Source organism: Mirounga angustirostris, unplaced genomic scaffold, assembly GCF_029215605.1.
Source record: "Mirounga angustirostris isolate CCGP_5_RB_7025 unplaced genomic scaffold, mMirAng1.0.hap1 SCAF_10, whole genome shotgun sequence".
Classification (NCBI taxonomy): Eukaryota; Metazoa; Chordata; class Mammalia; order Carnivora; family Phocidae; genus Mirounga; species Mirounga angustirostris.
The window spans coordinates 102288843-102310036 of NW_026991718.1; the positions used below are offsets into that span (position 1 = coordinate 102288843).

General features: G+C 40.5%; 1 long non-coding RNA gene and 1 pseudogene across 2 annotated transcripts in view; one reads left to right on the forward strand and one right to left on the reverse strand.

The window, feature by feature from the left end:
• Nucleotides 1-21194, reverse strand: part of LOC135361786 (uncharacterized) — a 574061-nt gene that overhangs the window by 331789 nt on the left and 221078 nt on the right. The window lies entirely within an intron of this gene.
• Nucleotides 1925-1994, forward strand: LOC123852275 (U4 spliceosomal RNA; annotated as a pseudogene).

A 21194-nucleotide genomic window follows, 5' to 3' on the forward strand; every position in this document is an offset into this window, starting at 1 on the left:
ATTATTTCTGGCACTGTCAGAATATTTGATATAATAACATGAACATTTTGCATAGGAGGCCACAAAGACCTAACAATGTAAGATTATACACAAAGCTTACGTGCAATCCAACTTGGAACAAAAGACATTGTCAATAAAGACCTTCAGGAAACCCAGCGAATCCCAAAGTGTGGTACTCACCTTAATTAGGTGGCATTCAAACAGCATCAAGAACATTGAATCACGTGGTCAGAAAGTGATTATTTTTACACTTATTTCAACAATTGATTATATCACAGAGAAAGACTTGGTTTGGAGTCAGAACATCTTAATCCTTCTTAAAACATTGGCTACGCTCTCCTTTTAACAAAGAGAAGCAAATATCAGATATAAACTTCATGTTCAGGCAACTGTTAGTAGATTTAATTTAATGTTTTATTTCCCTTGAACTTTTATTTTGTGTCACCTTTTATTTCGTGATGAATAAAAATCACCTTCAATTTATGTTAATGACATTAAAGTCTTTTTCACACAATTTTGTTTATTTTTTAATTTTTTTTATTTAAATTCAATTTAATTAACCTATAATGTATTATTAATTTCAGAGGTAGAATTTAGAGATTCATCAGCTGCATATAACACCCAGTGCTCATTACCTCACATGCCCTCCTTAATGTCCATCACCCAGTTACCCCATTCCCCCACTCACCTCCCCTCAAGCATCCCTCAGTTTGTTTCCTATAATTAAGAGTCTCTTATGGTTTGTCTCCCTCTCTGTTTCTGTCTTATTTTACTTTTCCTTCCCTTCCCCTATGTTCATCAGTTTTGTTTCTTAAATTCCACATATGAGTGAAATCATATGATATTTTTCCTTCTCTGACTGACTTATTTTACTTAGCATAATACCCTCTAGTTCCATACACATGGTTGCAAATGGCAAGATTTTATTCTTATGGCTGAGTAATATTCCATTTTATCAGTTCATCTGTTGATGGAAATCTGGGCTCTTTCCATATTTTGGCTATTGTGGACACTGCAATTTTTTTAAAAGATTTATTTATTTATATTAGAGGGAGAGAGAAAGGGAGACAGCAGTGGGGAAGGGCAAAGGGAGAGGGAAAAGGAGAGAGAAACTCAAGCAGACACAGGGCTCAATCTCACAACCTTGAGATCAGGACCAAGAGTCAGATGCTTAACTGACTGCACTACCCAGGTGCCCCCAATTTTAAGCTTAAAAAGTAAATGATTTAAAGAAAAATATATGTAAACAATAGTACTTTTTTTCAGACCTATGTTTAAGAAAGTGTTAAGTGAAGCAGTGTAGTTTGGGAAACATGACTTTATTCCAAAGAGTTTTTGGTTTTTTTTTAAAGATTTTATTTATTTATTTGACAGAGAGAGACATAGTGAGAACAGGAACAAGCAGGGGGAGTGGGAGAGGGAGAAGCAGGCTTCCCGTGGAGCAGGGAGCCCGATGTGGGACTCGATCCCAGGACCCTGGGATCATGACCTGAGCCGAAGGCAGACGCTTAACGACTGAGCCACCCAGGCGCCCTCCAAAGAGTTTTTATCTATAATCCTATAATTTGGACATATAAGAATTTCAGATAATGTGTGTGTGTATGTATTTATAATGACAGGCAGATTTTTAACATGGCCTCTGGTATTCCTTGGTATGCATGCTCTGTATAATTCCTTCCCCTTGAGTGCAGGCAAAACCTGGGAATGTAATGAGATATCACTTCCATGACTATATTATATAGCAAAAGAGATTTTGCAGATTATAATTAGGAAACCTATCAGTTGACTTTCAGTTAATCAAAAGGGAGATAATCTCAGGTGGGCCTGACCTAATCAGGTGAGCCCACAGAAGAGATAAGGAACAGCAACGGTGTTTTTCTGCTGGCCTAGAAGCAAACAGCCATGTTTTAAAAGCAGAGGGCCAAGCTTTGTGCAGTGGCAGTATCGTAGCCAATGAGGTTTATCCAAGGCGTGATTATTGCTAATTAAAAGCAGAGGGCCATATGGCAGAGGCACTGAGAGTGGTCTATGTCCAAGAGCTAACAAGAAACATAGACCTAAGTCCTACAGCCACAAGAAAGACTCCATTGACAATCATTGAGCTTGGAAGAGGAGCTTGGATTTCAGATGAGATACCAGTCCCAGCTGACACCTTCATTTTAGCCTGTTAAGATCTTGAGCAGAGGGTCCAGCTAATTTACATCCTAACTTCTGATCCATGGAAACTGAATAATAAATTTGTGTTGTTTTAAGCCATTACATTTATTATAATTTGTTATAGTAGAGGAGATGCACACACACACACACACATACATATACTCAAACCCTTACAATGTAAAAGAATTTTGGAGCATTAATTGGAGGAAAGCCTTATGGGAGCCTTCAGATTATACAGAAACTATAGTACAACCTACACTATATAGGTAGTATTATAAAACCGCCTACAAAAACTATTCATCATTCTCATGCCAAGTAGAAATCACTGAACTTTAAAAAAACTCTCAGGAGTCTTCCAGAGCAGTGTGTCACACTTCACTCTGCACACAAGTTCCTGAATTATCTTATGAAAACACAGGCTCTGGTTCAGTAGGTATGGATTGGGGCCTGAGATTCTGCATTTCTACCAAGCTCCCAGGTGATGCCAATACTGTTACTGAGAGTAATGACAGTCCAGATCCATCCCCTTTTTCCTTAAAGGGCTTTACCTAAGCCACAGCAAATGGTTTCCTAACAGGTTTTAGAGATTATCAAGGTGATACAACCTCCTTCCCAGTACCCAACACAGCCAAGGCCTTTCTATTCATGATCCATTCAAAAAGTGAAAGGGTACTGGGACTTGTCCATCTCAGAATTTAGATAACCAAGATTGAATTTAGCTGTACTTCTCTGACACAGGGCAGGTCACCATGAGACCGGAAATCTTGTTGAAATGTACCCAAGATTTGCAGCCTAGTCTAACCTCTATTCAAACTTCTGAGACTGTGAAATTATGCTGGGATTCTCCACATTTATTATAAGATTCCTGGTATTTCCTGTTTCCAGTCAGGCTGGCAATATCATAAGCACAGTCTCTTTCGTGGTTTTTGGTACTTCCACTGACCATCCCAACTAGAATCAAGAAGAGTAAAATAGCACACAGAAGATGCAACGTTCAAAAAACTGTTGTGGAAAAATTTCATTTATGTAACCTCTAAAGAGGTTTCATTTGGTCTTCAGTGCAGTGGTAGAAGATAGGTAATTTCTTCAATTACATAAAATCACATGCCTGGTTTTCCTTCCCGTCCCCGGTCACCTTCTAATATATTTCATTTCATAAGATTGAGTTTAATTCTAAATCTTGAGACTAGAAGGGAAGTTCTAGAGATTACCTGTCTGAGCTATTTGTAGCAAACCAACCACCACTGAATGCAAACCTGCTCGCTGACCTCTCTGAAGTTTGGGATAAACTGATAGTATCTCCAAAAGAGACTGGATAGTCTTATTGATTAGTGAGAAAGTTTTCTTGCTCATGCTGACTGAGGAGAAGCAGAAAAGAGCTAGAGAAGGAGGGATCTGGCCATAGCAGGAAAGAAGGAAACTGTGGTTAATTAAAAAAACAAAAACAAAAACAAAAACAAAGCCAAAGATACAGACTACAAAGATAATAGACTGCTCAGGCAGCCAGACAAATCCTTGAATCAAATTGCTGATTCAAGTAGTAGACATTTGTCCAGACCAAGAGAAGGAAAATAGTAAAAGTGATCTTCAGAGGGGTGCCTGGCTGGCTCAGTTGGTTAAGCATCTGACTCTTGATTCCGGCTCAGGTCATGATCTCAGAGTCATGAGATTGAGCCCTGCAGCGGGCTCTGCACTGGGTGTGGAGTCTGCTTAAGATTCTCTCTCTCCCTCTCCCTCTGCCCCTCCACCTCCCTAACCCCCCCTCAACTCACTCATTCTCTCTCTTAAAAAAAAAAAGTGATCTTCAGAGAAGTACAAAGCCACACCCTCTTCTGAAAATTACCATGTATTTCATTATCAGGGCCTAAATTACCCATATTGCTTGTCAATGCTGGTGAAGCATTTAGCATTACACTTATGGAGACTGGCCTTATTGAATGTGTGCATTTTGGGGCAAGGAAGAGCTAAGAGATGAAAAGGAACTGCTTTTGGGATGTGGTGACAGATACAGAGTAGAGTTCCCATTACGCTGACCAACCTTGAATGGCAGCAGCCTGGGAACTGGATACCAGGGTCTTCTATCTGATGTACCTTTTTCAAGCGCTTCTTCCAGATTTGAAATCAGAGGTTGGATAGCCTAAAGCCAAGACAGGGCTAATCCTTGGTGCCGCTTTTGGAAAGGTCTCTTCTTTTGCTCTTGAAACAACCTTGGCACTATGACCCAAAACCCCTCTCAATGCCCAATTTCAGGCTTGGTGTGGAATTAGGGCAGCAAACCTAATGGGTCCTAATGCTGCCACACATATGCAAACATACACGCTATACACAAGATTCACAATGGTGTGTACATTCATATATATGTATGTATGTATATATGTATGTATTTATGAATGTATGTTCACTTCTGGTAGCATAGACATGGCTGAAGGCTGAAGTGGTTCTAAGGAAATGGTCAGGCAAGGACCAGGCATTGAGGAAGAAGACTCAGAGTACAGAGAAGATGGGTAGGTGGCCCTACAGGGCACATGGAGTGATAGAACTCCTACACAAGATGGAACGTTTCACACTTGAGACCCATAATCCAAGCTCTTTTTTTTTTTTTAATTTTCTTTATTAACATATAATGTATTATTTGCTTCAGGGTTACAGGTCTGTGATTCATCAGTCTTACACAATTCACAGCGCTCTCCATAGTACATACCCTCCACAATGTCCATCCAAGCCCTTGGCTGCAAATTTACCACATAATAATCATACCCATTTGCAAAAATTAAAGTTCCCTTAATAAGTCTACCTCAAAATTCCCTGAGATGTGTGCCTCTTATCCATCCATATGCCAATATGCCTGGATTACAGTGTGCCCTGTCCTCTTCCTGGAGGGGACTTTCCCTCTGCCAGCATCACATTGTTCAGCACTAACCAGACTCCCCAAATCTCCTATCCTTGCCTCTGCTTTCACAATGTCAGTGAAGAAGGGAGGAGAAATAAAACCACTTAGAGAAGCCACAAGTCTTTGCCTCTAATTACTTTTGCTTCTATAGCTCTGATTAACCTCAGTGTAAAACCAACAAGCTGTTGCAGTAAAAAGTTAGGGTACATTGGTTAGCAATTTGAAACTTCATACAAGATGGTCATACAGGATCAATAGACGTAAAAAGAAAGAAAGAAAAAGAGAAGGGAAGGGAAGAGAAGGGAAGGGAAGGGGAGAGGAGAGGAGAATAGAGGAGAGGAGAGAAGAGAGGAGAAGAGAAAGAAAAAAGAAAGAAGAAATTGTGCCTTACTCTGGGTTAGACAATGATAAACAGACCTCATGACTTCAGGGCTTCTCTGTGCCTTTCATCTGTGTGCCTGTCCACTTGCTTCCTGACACTTGGATCTATCCCTTACTCTTAACCTGCTCTCTTTAGCATACAGGGTTGGCTTGTGCAGGGTAAATACCCCAGATTCCCTTGACTATTTGATTTCTAACTAGGATGGGGCAATGGGAAGCACTGGCTTTGGGGGCTAGGGCAGAAGAGAGGAAGAAGCTAGAATATTTCTCCTCTTTTCTTCTTTCTTTTTTAAAGACTCATTCATTTGTTTTAAAGAGAGAGAGAGCATGTGCGGTGGAGAGGAGCAGAGGGAGGGGGAGAGAGAAACATAAGCAGATTCTGTGCTGAGCACAGAGCCCAAGGTAGGGCTAGATCTCACCACCCATGAGATCACAACCTAAGCTGAAATCATGAGTCAGATGTTTAGCTGGTTGAGCTACCCAGGTGCCCCTCCTCCTCTCTCTTCTTTGAGTGGTTTCTCAAACAGAGGTTGCAATTCCTCCATGACTTCATCTCCTGCCAGGTGGTATTTCCCCGGATCCCCATAAGCAACACCTGAGCTCTGCTAATACTGCCTCTCTGCTCTGTCCTCCAGCCCTGGGCATGGTAGTGTCTTCCTGCATTGTTCATCTTTAGACTGCCTCACCTTCCCTTGTTTTCAGTTCTTCCAACACCTCTCTAGTTTAGTTCCCATATTAAATTCTATTAAACCACCTTGTGTGGGTTTGATTTTCCTGAAAATCCATAATGGATACAACATAGTGACTTGTTTTATGACTCTCTGAGAGGAAGAATGAACATGCCCAAGATTTATTTCATCGTATTCCCTTCATTGTTGTGACTATGTATTGACATCCTGCAGAAGGTGGCAGATCTTATTAAGATATAGTTGCCTATTTTCCCAATGTCTACCTCCTAAACCCAGAATATTTTCACCTGAAATGAAGGACGCCTTCTAGGACATTGCATAGCTTCTGAAGGCCAAAGATGACACAGCTAATCCCACACCTAAACCTCAAAAAAAAGGCTTGAGAGTAGGCATCCCGGTACTGAAGGCTAATTTCTAGAACCCGCATGGCCCACAAAGAATCAAGATCATCCATATGAGTCAATGACTTTGCTCCTCAAGAGTCAATTTGGAGAAGTGTATAGTCTACTGATTCCTAGAATCAGGCCCTCCAGGGCTGGCTCAGCTCTCAATACTACTTAGAATTTACACAGTATTTTCTATCTTCAAAGAACTATGCAGACATTAACCAATTATTCTGTTCTTGGCCCCACGCCGGGTTACACTATCAAGATTTGACAAATTCTTTGTACTCTCTGTAGTTCTGTAGGAATGTAGGTTTGTCTATCTCAATCAAAACTGAAGCCAAGCTGGGACCTTTGGCTGAAGGAAGCCTTGGTGATTTAATATTTAATACAAACATCCTGTCCTCATAATCTGATCCTCTTTAACAGAAAAAAAAAAAGTCATTAGAACACAGTTGAGCAAAAAAGGAAAAAGGCTATAAACTTTGAAAAGAACAAAATAGTTAATGTTTGGAGCTTTTAAAGTGTTTTCAACAGACAGTTGTGCAGCTGTGATAACTTTGGAGGGGGGCTTTCACTTCAGCTCCTGTCATCTGCCTATGGGTGCCTAGTATTAAAGGTTTACGTTTTATTTATACTCTCCATGATGTGCAGATATTTTCTTTCCCTTTTGAATTTCCTCCTTCTTGCTTCCTCTTTGAGACTCTTTGGCCTTTCAGGCAGTGAGCTGATGAAGAGCAAGAGAGATTAGTCCTAGAAAATAAAACTGTCTGCTTAAAATGAGATCAGGTATTATGTAGGGAGCTGCAATCTGAACCTCTACACCTTGCTCTTTCTCTAGCCTGATGCTGACTTGAGAGACCACCTTCTCCCTCTAGGCCTTCCTCACTGCTTCTTCTAGAAGTCATGCTTCAAAAAATGGCCCTCTGTGATGGAAATCAAGGTAACTGGCTACCAATGCCAGAACTTCACTGTGGCAAGAATATCCCCACTTTTCATCAGACTTCTGAGCATTAGACATCTGGAGCATAACCAAGACCCACCAAATACTGCTTGCCATCTGGTCTTGATTTAAAAGCCAACCACATGGCATTTGCACTTCTCATTGACTGACAAGTTCAATTGCAAACCAACCTTGGCTTTCCCATCCTACTTGTCCATAGGACTTTAGATAAGCAATTTTGGCACTGAATATGCTCATAAATATCCTACTAGGAATGGAGCTATATGATCATCCCTAAAATATAAAGGGTCACCCCTAATAAACTTATGCCACAATCAAAGATAGAAAAAAATGGAGACAACTTTGGTTTCAAACAGCATTAGCAGTCAACAAGTTGCTATTTCATGGTGGGCACTTGGTGATTAAAGTTTCCACTGGATATTCAAGCACTGTTAATGGCTGACATTTACTAAAGCAAAGAAAAACAGAGGTTTGTAAGAATCCCAGAAAAATTCCCTCCCACAGATTCCCATACCCAAGATTCCATTTAACAATGTATTGAAATCATACTCTTACTTCAAGCCTTGACTCCAGTGATTCCAGTTTTCAGTGATTTCTTTTTGTTTCCTATATTATCTATCTTCTGTCTGTCTGCCTCTTTCTGTCTCTGTCTCTGTTTCTCTATCTCTATCTCTGTCTCTGTCTCTCTCTCTCTATATATATATGTATATATGTGCGTGTGTATGTCATACTGCTTTCTAGTATTATATCACTACATTATTTATTATTTTTTCTGTAAGCATGTTTTATCTTTTTGTCTAAGCTTGGGAAAAGCAGCAGAGCCTGAGACAAGGATGTATCTCCTGGAATGGTCCAACTACAAGGAGGGAAGCTGGAGCATTTACCCACCAGATCCTGACCCCACCAGTTGAATGTTACTCCAGGGGTATTGATTCCCCAGCTCTTCAGAGTGGCACTTATAAGCCAAACAAGCTCAAGCTCCCAGAGCTTGGCAAAAGTCTCTGGGCAGAGCAGAGAAAGCCATGAAACACACTCTTGAAGTGAGATGCTGACAGCTGGAATTGAGTCTAGTTTGTGGAACATCTCCACCATGTGCACTGAACTCAGAGGTGGGACATGGGTCTAGGATGTCAATATCAGAAGCATTTGCTCTGTGTCTTTCATGCCAACTTTCAAGTTTCTCAGGGAGGGGCAATCTTGCTTGACTTGGTGCTATGCTGTATGCCTACCATAGCACCTGATATTTGGAAGTATGGTAAGTATTTCTGATAGGATCCAGTTCAGAATAAATCAATCATGTATTCCCAATGCCTCTTTCCTCTTTTCCTATCTTTCTTATTTCTAATGTCACTTGCCATCCTTCTGATTTTTTTAATAACAAAAAAATAGTTGAGCTGTGGTAGAAAGGTCATTGAAACTTACAATGTAAAGGCCTAGGTTTGAGTCTTAGGTCACCCTTAAACTGAGTGACACTGGGCAAATCAAAAGCCTCTCTAAGCTTTGATTTCCAAATCTGCAAGATGCTCTCCCCTGAGGTTAATATCAAAATGAACATATGTCTGTGTGAAAAGCACTTGGAAAACATGGAAATATGTGCATATATAAGGGACATTCCTTGTCCTCATCCCCATGGCAAGCTGCTTTCTAAATATCCACTCTTCGGTTAGGAAGTTCTGAACATTTCTAACTGCAAGGGAGACACAAAATATAGGAAAGTGATATAGTCTGACCATGGTTCCCTGCTTGCTGATGGACTCTGAGCCATTTCACAATTTCCAGTCAATACACATCTTCCTAGAAGAGTGGATCTCACCAGTCCCATTCAGTAAGAAAATATGACATGGGAAGAACTCCAAATCAGCCACTTTTTCTGAGATCCCCTGCTTACTCTTCTAATTAAGTCTTCCTTTTATATAATGTCCACTGTATCAGTTACCTACTGTCACAAATAATGCCTACATAACAAACCATCTCAAAATTTAGTGGCTACAAACAGCAGTCATTATGAAAAAAGGATATGGACTGATGGATGAATAGAGGAATGGGTAGATGGATGGATAGGTGATAAAACAAATATAGCAAAATACTAGGTGGTGGGTATATGGCTGTTCACTAAAAAGTAAACTTCTCTTATGTTTGATATTTTTCACTAATAATGAAAAAAAAAACTCTAAGCATTTCTTTAGTTCACAAATATATGGCTCCCTATGCTCTGGGCAGGGCTGATTTTGGCTGGGCTCATTCATACTTCTGCCCTATTACCTGGTAGATCATTGGGAATTATGGTCTATGACCATAGACCACATTGGTCTATAATGGCCTTTTCTGGAATGGCTCTCCTCCATGTATTACCCTCCAGCAGGCAAGCTAAGATTTGTTGTTCACCTGATAGTCACAGAAATCCAGAGAACAAGTGGAAATGTGCAAGGCTTCTTGAGTCCTTGGTTTAGAAATATCACTCTTACTTTTGGGGCACCTGGGTGGCTCAGTCAGTTGAGCATCTGACTCTTGATTTCCACTCGGGTGTTGATCTCAGGGTCATGAGTTCAAGCCCCATGTTGGGCTCCACCCTGGGTGTGGAGCCTACTTAAAAAAAAAAAAAAGAAGAAAGAAAGAAGAAAAAGAAAGAAAGAAAGAAAGAAAGAAAGAAAGAAAGAAAGAAAGTATCACTATTACTTTCACTGCAAATGATTGGTCAAAACAATTCATAAGGCCAGCCCAGATTCAAGGGGTGGGGAAATAAACAGGAAGGGTAAAGAATTGGAGTCATTTTTGCAATCTACTGCATCCATCTTACTGGTTGCTAACCACTGTTACCACAAAGCAATGGGGTGTCTACGATCAGACTTACATACTCACCCAATTTTGATCACTCACCAGCAGTCATGTGCATAGCACATTCAGAGTCTAGAAGTCCTCAGACTCCAGAAGAGAGGGATGATACTTTAAAATCTGTATGTTGTTCAGACAAGTTTGCAGTCCAGGGAAATTCAGTAATTGCCTTCTTGAAGCAGGAATCAGGAAGTGAAGGTAATACCATTCACATCCAGGTTTGAGGTCCTGCTACCCCCATCTATCTCCCTCATTCAGTCCTATGATTTGCCCTAAACCCATAGGTCTCCTTCTGCAGCCTCTTTCCTTGTGCTTCTTGAAGAACACACTGCTTCCCTGCTTCCCTTCACTTATTGCTTGTGGACTATCCTTTGTAAACTAAGATAAGGTCACTGACCCACCTTTCCCAGAATTTGAGCCTTCCCTCTGCTTAGCAGACATACTGAGTTTATGGAGCCAGGCTTCTGCTATCTCCTGGTCCTCCTCATATTTGGAGGAAGTAGGGCAACATGAGCAATGTAGCCTCAGGTTAGAGAATAAACAGTCTCTCTGTGCTGAGTCCTACAAACATGCCTGGGGTAAAAACTCCAACATCATTAACATCATATTAACAGACCACTGGTCAGACAGCTGACAACAGGAGCAATGGCAAACATAACACTCTAAAAGCTGGAAACCTAGTAAGCATTGCCCTCTTCAAAGCCAAGCCAGGTGGAGGGTCTTTCAACAACTTTGTGTTACCAGTCTCAGTAAAGAGAAGCAAACAATGAGATTTATTTCCTAATAAGGACCATTGAGTTATTAGTAAGCAAGCTATGGAATCAAGCCTTTCTTGTTAGCCACTTGCCAAACTCAAAGACAATGAGATTTATTGGTTTTTAATTAGCCTTTTCATTACATCATTAGTGACTTCCCCACCACTGCAGTGCAGAAAGAGCAGAAAGGTATAATTTTATGGTGTTTACTGATCATGCTACTTGATTAAAGATGACAACTAGGCCTGCCTAGCATTCTTAAGAGCTGAGGAGAGGGTGAGTTAGAGCAAGGAATTAGGAGGGGTGAGAGGTTGGACATCTTTGGACATCAGGGAAAAGCAAAACCTTTGTCTCAACGTGAATGAAATCAGACTCCTTCCTCCATTCTGCTTGAAATAAGAGATATTAGCATGGCCTGTAATGGGACCTCCTTAAGTTTATTAAAAATAATAATAATAATAACAAGAGGAAGAGGGAAAAGTGAGAAATGAAATATTTGCAACAATGACTCATTTTATATCAAATCATAGGTCAGTCAGATGATGTCAGAGATGTAAGCCACACCCACTCTAAATACAAATCAGACACCTCTATCCACTGGACCTCCATTTAGACATGAAGAGAAAACGCTGGTATAGTGACTTACTGAGCCCAAGAAAAGTGAATATCTTACATGTGCCTCCATTTCTCCATCTGTAACATGGGGGGTTAAAACTAGGTCCTTCCTCAGATTTTTTCCATCACTAACATTCCAGGACCCCAAAGCCAACATGTTATCCTTGCCTTCCCAGTGCTGCTACCAGTGATGAGTCTGATAATAATCCTGGAAGGTTGACATCATTCTAAACCCTGTTTTATGATGAAGCCAACTAAGACATTAGTTCTAAGACTTGCTGGATTCCCTGCTACTCACAGCAGGGACAAGAGGAGCCTCAGAGGCATCCACAGAGGCATCCACGTGAGCTTGTTGGAGAGGCAGTCTCAGGCCCCACCCACACCTGAATCTGCATTTTAAGAAAACCCCCAGGCATATACTCAAGTTATAGTTTAAGAAGCAAGGCCTTAGGTCACAAAGCCACTAAATGCTAAAGCCAGAAGCGAATTCAAATTTTCTGATATTATATCCTGTACTTTTCCTACCCATACCACACCCATGATTCCTTCTTCCAGAAGAAACTGGCCCCTGTTAAACTCTTCTTATCAGCTTTGGTCAGGATGCCAAGCAAAGCTCCGGATACCCTCTGCAATCTCTCTCTAAGGTGTTCTTTAAACCCATTACACAGCACCAGAATTGTTCCCTGGATGGCTCACACCCTGCCCCCACCCCCACATAATTAAGTTAATCTTGGATCCAAAATGACAGTATCGCAATGGCCTTGGAATTGAAGAGAAAAGAGTATTTTTTTTTCTGTCCATGAAAAGATAAAGACAAATACAGAAACAACAACAACAACAACAACAAAAACCACTTTTGTGGATGATGGGGTAGCAAAGGGCCACTACAGGCACCAGGAAGAAATTTCTTGAAGGACAGTTGGCCTTGGCTTCTCTCCTGATGCTTTGGCTTAGAAGACATCAGAGGAGACCTCCACTTAGCTGTGAATAGTGACGGTCTGGAGACCCTGAGGCAGACCAGCCCCCCATTCGTTGGGTTACTCTGGAGATGTAAACACGGTACTCTCCCAATCTGTTTTCTAAGACGAACTGTATATAAAGCATGTGTGTGGCAAGAGATGATAGCTCGCTTGAGGCTTTCAGCAATCGATGTTTACAGACTATAATGGAAACCACAAGTTTCTTCTTTAACTCAAGTCAGTATACATTCCTTCAACCCACAGGCAAATTGGAGCAGGGAGGGGGGTTGGGAGGGGTTCACAGTGAGTCATCATTTCACATTTTTTAACAGCTTAATGAGCATCTAGAAATGCCTTATTAGCCAGCAAAAATATAGAGTCTCTTTTTCCCCCACCAAATTCAGCAATGACCCTATTTGGACGTGAAATTCCTTGAGCATCTACTTTAAATGATGCCCCTCATGGAAGGTGAGTGACTAATGTCTCTACCACAGAGTTACAAACAAAAGCGTATGAAAGGTTCCACAACTGACTTCAAGTTAATAACTTTCCCTCATTTTGTCCCAAGTTTAGGAGGGGAAAAATGTTATTTCTCGTAGGTTCCATTAATCCTCTGGAAAGCCCAGCCCAGGGTGCCTGGAAGAAACAAGAGAAATCTCAGATCTGCAAAACAGCTCTCTCAGCCAAGATTCACGGTGCTAACAGACAGATGGTAAATATCGCTGGGGTTCTAAAGCCACAGCTGTGTGCCTCTAGATCTTTCAGATCTATGTGTGTGATCATTAAAATATTTCAGATCATCTAAAATAGGAGTCTCTGTGATCTTGGCAACTTCGGTATTCCTGACCCTCTTTTATATTTTTCTTTCAGGGGCCACATGCATAATGTGGGTAAAATAATGGGGAAAAGTACAGAAATTCCCAGAGCTACTTATCGTCTTGAATGTATGTATTTGTGCATAGACATTTTAATGCTATATTAAAAAAGTCATTAGTATTTCAATATCTCTTTACTAAGAGGGAGAAATGGATTTTTTCCCACTTTGTCTTGAGTCCCAAATAAATAAATTATCTTTTGTCTTTTCACCCTTCTTTCTCCAAGCCTCTTTAATACTATAGGTCAAATTCTGGCTCCCAAGGCAACTATAAGATCTGAAGGGTCCCATTTGTCCTTTAGACCAAATTTGCATCTTTTAGATCATTTGCAACAATTCTGCATGACCCTAAAAGACGGAGATTGCAAGAGCCACCCAGTTTCATGAGAGGAATTCTGTGAGATTTTCTTCTTGAATTTACAAAAGTAAAATGCAAGTATATCATTTCTGGAATGAAGCCAGAGTACATGATCTAAGATCTTATGGACATTTCTTCACGTCCCAACAGATTGGTGTTACAGCTACCTTCAGTTTCAGAGCAAATATTCATTTAAAGATTGAATTGTAACTCCTGTACAATTTGTGGCAATTGGGAAAAATATTCCTGTAATATAGTTCTATGTCAATGAAATTGAGGTCCGTTTCAAGAGAATCTGGAATTCTTATGACAGATGCTGATAAAATAAAGGATTAAAGAAATAAATCCATTTTTAATTCCTTCCTAAATTACATCTCCTTTTACTGGGCAAATTCCTCTGAATAAAGCTAATTCCCCTTTTAAAAAGGTCATCTCTGTGTATTTATCATTCAATCTTGTCTGAACATGTTACTATTTAGTATAGTCTTTTGAAGACTCCCTCAGGGTAATTGCATGACTTTTAGCTCAGTTTCCAGTCTTTTTTTTTTCCTTTTCTGGAGCAAGAGGAAAGGAAAATCAAGTCATGAGCCCTATGGACTGTGGACCCCATAAAGGAGGTTGTCAATATATGCAAGTTGATGTGTGGACAGAGCAATTTCCACACTTGTCTTTTCATTTATTCATTTGTTCTTCCAGGAGATATTGAAAAATCTAGGATGTGTGCTAAACTAGGTGCTGAGTGGACTCTGGTGTACAAAACTGAGTCCATGTATTCAAGTAGCTTCCATTTTAATGGGTTTTAAAGGGTGGATGAAGATGATTAATTCAAAACAATAAGCAAATTAACTAGTAGAAAAAACATCCAGTGGTATTAAGTGCTACGTGGACTTCACTTGGATTCTGATTAGAAAACATGGTAAAACACATCTTTTGGTCAACCGAGGAAAACAACACATACTATGCATTTGATGATATTAAAGAATTATTGTTAGTTTTGTTCAATGATAGTGGTTTTGTCCTGATGTTAAAGAAAAGAAGCAATAGTGTTAGAAAGATAGTGGTGGTTAGAGCTGGGTGATGAGCACAAAGGATTCACTCAACTATTTTCTCTATATTCATGTGCTTTGAAAATACCCTTAAAAGATGATGATGATCATAATGATGATATATTGCATAGGTGTGCAGGGTTAACATTTCCTGAGCACTTAAAATATGAAAGCTGCTCTACATACATCATGGTTGTGGCTACTCCATAGGAACAGGAACCATGCAAAATTTGGTTCAGAGATCGAGAATGATGATGCCACACACACACAGCGAGAGGGTATGAAAAGATTTAATACTTAATCATAGGCCTTTTGGGGGAAAGTAAGGCAGGTCCCCTAAGCTGGTCTGAAACTGGTTTGTGTTGGAGGTACAGCAGGGCAAGAGTTCCTATATGCAGACAGGGGCTCATGTGGTTTAACTTTCCCATCAGCTCCAAATGAAGGAGCACTGGGTTTTCTTCTCAGTGTTCCCAGATGTGTGGCACAAGGAAAAGAGGGAGCAGTGAAGCTCAAAAGCTGTCTGCAACCAAACATCAAAAAAATGGAGTCAGAATATTATAATCTTCTCATTTAATTTGCACTATGACCTCCCCCCCAGTTTAAGTTAAGATAGTACTTCATAGAAGAGAACACTGAGGCTCAGCAAAGTTAAGGTATTTGCTAAGATCATCAATGTAACAACATTAGAACCAGAGCCTACTGTCTTAAGCACACTCTATGCTCTACTACGTCCTTTTACATTGAGGCATGAGGCCCTTCCACATACAAGGATCACACGTAAACCACACTCCAACCCAGGAAAGGCAGCAGGACTTATTATGCTGGTGTCCAATGGAGGAAGTTAAGGTCAGGCCAGGTGGATAATAGAATCAATAAAGATGGCATATGTAAGAAGCACATAGCTTTTTCTGCTGAAAAATTATTTTTCCGCTAATTCAATTAGGATGTTTTTTATTGCAAGTAGCAAAATGGCTTAAACAATAAGGAACTGCATCATAATCTCAAACAGGAAGAGCAGATATGTGGTCAGGGTCCAGGGTGAGTGGATTTAACAGTTCAACAAGGCCCCCAGGAGCTCAGGTTCTCTTCATGCTTCTACTCTGCCAGTCTGGCTTCATTTGCAGGATGGAACCAAGATGGGTACAGATGTCACATCCACACATGACACCATCAAAAGGAAAAAGGGAAATCCCCTGAGAGACAGAGAAAAGGAAAAAAAAGAAAAGAAAAACTTTTCCTAGAAGCCCTCCAGCAGATTTTCCCTCGTGTTTTGTTGGCCAATGGGCTGGGTCACATACTTCTTCCTGAACTACTCACTGAAGACCTTAAAGCAATGCTAAACCACAGAAGGCATTTGACCTCAGGCTGAAAAGAAAGTAGAACATTGGAAGTGCACACAAACCAGAGGACAGGCCCTACTCTATTCCAACAGACTGTGCCACACAGGAGTATGAGCTCAGTGATACCAGACCTTTGGTGTTGTCATGACAAGCCAGAAATTTAGATTTTTTTAATGTCTGAATTTATGCATTTTGGCCACATATTTAATTTTAAAAATACATTGCAGGCCAACACTTACTCTATAGTTCAAAAGTAACAGGTCTATTGATTAAAAGTGGTCTTTGGCTTCCCAGTGTGCAACCTCTGGGCAAACGAATCACAGACATTCTAATCCAGAAGGTCTGATGTGACAATGGAGAATTTGTATTTCTAATAAGCTCCAGGGTGATGCTGATGCAGCTGGTTCATAGACTACATTGGGAGTAGCACTGTTCTGTGGTCCTACTCCATTTTTGCTTTTCTCCACCCTATGGAGTGACTATACGGGGTCCATACTTCACAGTCCTGGGTGGAGCAGCCACACCTCCACCTTCCTCCTTTCACTGCCTACTGACACCTCTTCTTCCTCTTCTGGACTTCAGCACATTTTAGGAAATCAACTGAATTCTCAGGTTGGCCAATGAGGCCCTTTTCCTACCCCTCTCTCCAAATAAAATGAAATGAAACACACCATGATATAGAATGGCCGAAAGAACTTCAAACAAACTGGCTCATTATCTCCCTCACAAACTAGGGAAAGGCACAAACAAATAAACACAATATTGCTGGGGGAAGCCAGCACAGTCTGGGCCTGGTTTTCACCAAGTGGTGACCTCCTCCAGTGAATTAAATGCCCAGAGCCCCACAGTCTCATCTGGTCCTGATTTTCAATCGGCAGTAAACTGATACTTTTTTTTTTCACTTTCATTATAGCTTGTTTTCATCTAGTTTATATTTCCAAATGTACTGGTTTTCAAGCCTGAACTGTCATATTAAAAAAAAAAATACAACATCAAAAAATGTAGGCTAGCCGACCCAATGGCACCAGGGAGGGGGCCCCACCCTTGGCTTGTGGGAACTCCTTGGAGATTTTCTTTTCTCTGAGATAATCCCATTGGGAGTCACCAAGTTGATGGGTGGGTGGAAAGTGATAATGAAGGGGCCCAAACTGTCTATCTTACCTCGTGTGGGGTAGCATGCTGAGCAGAGAGAAGAGAGAATGAAGGAATGCCTAGAAGTCTCCATGTACTGCACACTATTCCAGCAAGGACACAGAGGAACTTTGAGGGAGTAGAAGGCTTGGCAAAAGAGTCACCAATCTGACAGCAGAGATTTGTAAACTTGCCAGATAATGGAGAAAAGGGCTAACTCTCCCAACCAGGGAGAATGGAGGCCCAGTCTGTGCACAGAAAGGAACAGCCAAACCCTCTGACTAAGTCTCAAAAGAATTAGTCAGCAAATGGAATGAACACAATTGGGAATGAGCTATGAACATTCCCAGCACCCACCCTGAGGTGCATGGACAACACACCCCTCTGCAGGATGAAATCCATCCAGGATGACCTTCACGGATGCCTGCCAGGCCTCCAGCTATGCCATGACGAGAGGATCTGAGCTCATTCCTCTGGGCAGGTGCCTCCCTCCCCAAGCCCTCTGCAGCTGGGTCAATGCAGTCTTTCCTCCCCACTGCAGGAGGTATGACTTTGGGCATGGGGGCGGGGCCAAGGTGGGAGTATGGTAAACAGACTTGCAAGCTCTCCAGAGTTAGCTCAACACCTAATGGTTAGTACTTCAGGAGTTCAGGCTGCCCTCAAGTCTAGATGAAGATGTGGTAGTGAATTGGGATTCACCACAAGGCAGCCCCCATTTTTTGTACTCCTATGCACAGTTCAAACACGGGCTTTTTCCTCTACAGAAATGATTCTGAATGTAAATCCAAACACGCTTTTCATGTAGCAGCATAAAAAAAATAAATAGCTGAAGTGTTGGCCTTCACAGTCTTCCTCTGAAGTCTTTCCTACTGGCTGATACCAAGTCTCATTCTTTCTGCTTCTCTCCATCTCTTCTGCCAAAGTTCTTGTCATCCCTCGGTGGCAGCCCTCTCCCTCCTGAGGATGCTTTAAATCTTTGCTCTCTGGTCTCTTCTTGAAGCTTCTGTTTCCATCTGGTGTCAAGTTTAAGAAGTTGAGAAATTTTCCCCAATTCTAATCTTTTAATAAATGCCTTTTGGTAGTCTAATCATTCTTTTTTTTTGCTCTATTTTCTCCATTTTCACACACACACACACACACACATGCACACATGCACATACATGCACACACACACGTTTACCCCTCACCATTATCTTCTCCTTCTCTCCTTTCCTCCCTTCTTTCCTCCTTTGCTTCCTCCCTCAAACTTCAGAAATCTAGGATGTTATATGCCACATAGAGAAGATCTATATATTATGTTAAAGAAACTTGTCTCATCATAAAATGAGAAAAAAATTAAAAAGAATACCAGATACCAAGTGTACAAGTTCTTCATAATCAGTAATAAAACTAAGCTTTCAGGTTTTGCTGGATATTGTGTTTTAGAGGAACTATCTCACCCCTTCCTCACTTCTGTGAGTGAGGAATCACATCATGCCCATTTGGGAATGCAGAGAGGTTAAGCAATTAGGCTGAAGTTGCACAGCTAGTGGATGTTGCAGCAACGATTCTAATCCTGGCAGGAAAACTCCAGGGGCCCTGCTTTAAACACATGTGATGTTACCTCCTCCTCTCCCTCAAGGTCGGGAAAGTATCTCAAACTTTCCTCTAGCTCTGAGTACAAAATGCCTAAGCCTAGAGCCTAGAACTCAGGTACTTGGGATCTGAGAACCGGTCGGAGTTCTGCCACCCAGAGATACCCTGTTCTTCCGTATATCATATCTGATAATGGAATAGCCATCCTCAATCTTGGCTGCATTCAGACCTGGAGATTTTAAGAATCCTGATGTCCAGGACATATCTCAGAGTCTGATTATATCAGAATACTTGGAGTGTGGAACCCAGGCATCATTATTTTAAAAATCTCCCCTGGTGATTCCAATGTATTGCCAAAACTGAGAATCACTAAAATAGTGAAATTGTAGGCAACAACATCAAGCAAATTAAGGAGCTCCTTTTTGTGAGTGGTAGGGCTATCCCACCATCTCTGAAGTCAAGATATTAAGTGATCAAATTTGTGTTTTTCCTCTATATTGAGATAGCTATGAAGAAACCTGCCTAACAATATCCAAAATGGCAGATGGCTATAAAGTAAAGCATTCTGAACTTGGAAGAAATGAGACCAGGGTTTAGGTTCTATCAATCTGTTGTGTGCTAGCCATGTGACTCTTTTTTAAATAGTGGCAAAACGTACATAACAAAATTTACCATCTTAGCCACTTTAATGTGCAGTTCAATAGTAGTAATTATGTTCACATTGTTGTGTAACCATCATCACCATCCATCTTCAGAACTCTTTTCATCATGCAAAACTAAAACTCTACACCCATTAAATGACAACTCCTCATTCTTCCCTCCCTCCAGCCCCTGGCAACCACCATTCTAGTTTTTGTTTGTCTGAGTTTGACAACTTCAGATATCTAAGTAGGATAATGCAGTATTTGATCTTTTATGACTGGCTTATTTCACTTAGCATGATGTCTTCAAGTTTCAACCATGTTGTAGCCTGTGAGAAAATTTCCTTCCTTTTTAAGGCTGAATAATATTGTATTGTGTATATATACTACATTTTGTTTACCCATTTATCTGTTGATGGACATTTGGGTTGATGGACACTTTTGGCTATTTTGAATAATGCTACTATCAACTTGACTATACAAATATTTCTTCAAGATCCTGTTTTCAATTCTTTTGGATATATATCCAGAAATGGAATTGCTGGATCACTGACTGTGTGACTTTAAACAACTCATTTCAATCTTCCTGAGCATCTATTTCCTCATTATAAAATTCATGTTTATTAAACATGGTTCTAGGTGCTAGGGATAGCGCAGTAAACAGGACAGCTAAGGTCCCTATTCTTAACACCAGCTACCCCAAAATGAATGAGATGACTGAGGTTTTCTAGCTTTCATTAACAAATTAATCTAGAAATTTTTGACCTCACTGGGTATTGAGAACTCTTGTACCAAGAAACAAAAAGAGTTTAGCTGGGAGTCTGAAAATAATGAATGTAAAAGGAGGGAGCGCCCATGTTTGATGAAAGAAAACTTGAGTCTTTTAATTTTAGCTGGATGAGGAAATTGTCAACGCCAGCCACGTTTCCCCTTGGGTGTGGCATTAGTGAGAATTCATGCCAGGACCTAATTAAACATTTCAGATATCCTTTCTCAAAGAAAAGGGGGAAAAAGTTATTGCAAAAGGCACACATGCATGCACATACACACACACACACACACACAAATATCCTGCATTTTTACATGAATTTCAGGAAAACTTCTGAGAAAACCTACAACTATATAAATCCATGAACTCTGAAAGTCAAAAATCACCATATAACCAAAAAAGAATGAGTCCCTAATGATAAAGAACTCTGATACATCCAAATTCAAGGGCAATGAACGATTTAAAGAGTTGTCCAAAATTCTTTGTGAAGAATGAGTTGTGTATTAACTTCCCTTAATTAAGGTTGTAATCCCTTAAAGCAATAGGAAGAGAGGTAGAATATGAGTGATAAGAGATGTGCATGGCTGTAGACCAGGAATTCTCCATTCAGACACCTTTTGAGAGAAAAAACATTCTTTTGAAAAATACAAGGAACAATATAACAAACACCTGTGATTCAGTCTTCCATTGTTTTTATTGTTTACCTTATTGAGGTATAACTTACATACAATAAAATAGGTATATTTTAAGTTTGGATTCAGAAACATGGACCAATGGAGTGGAATAAATGAATTTTGATAAATGTGTGCACCTGTGTAACAACCCCCCCCCCCAA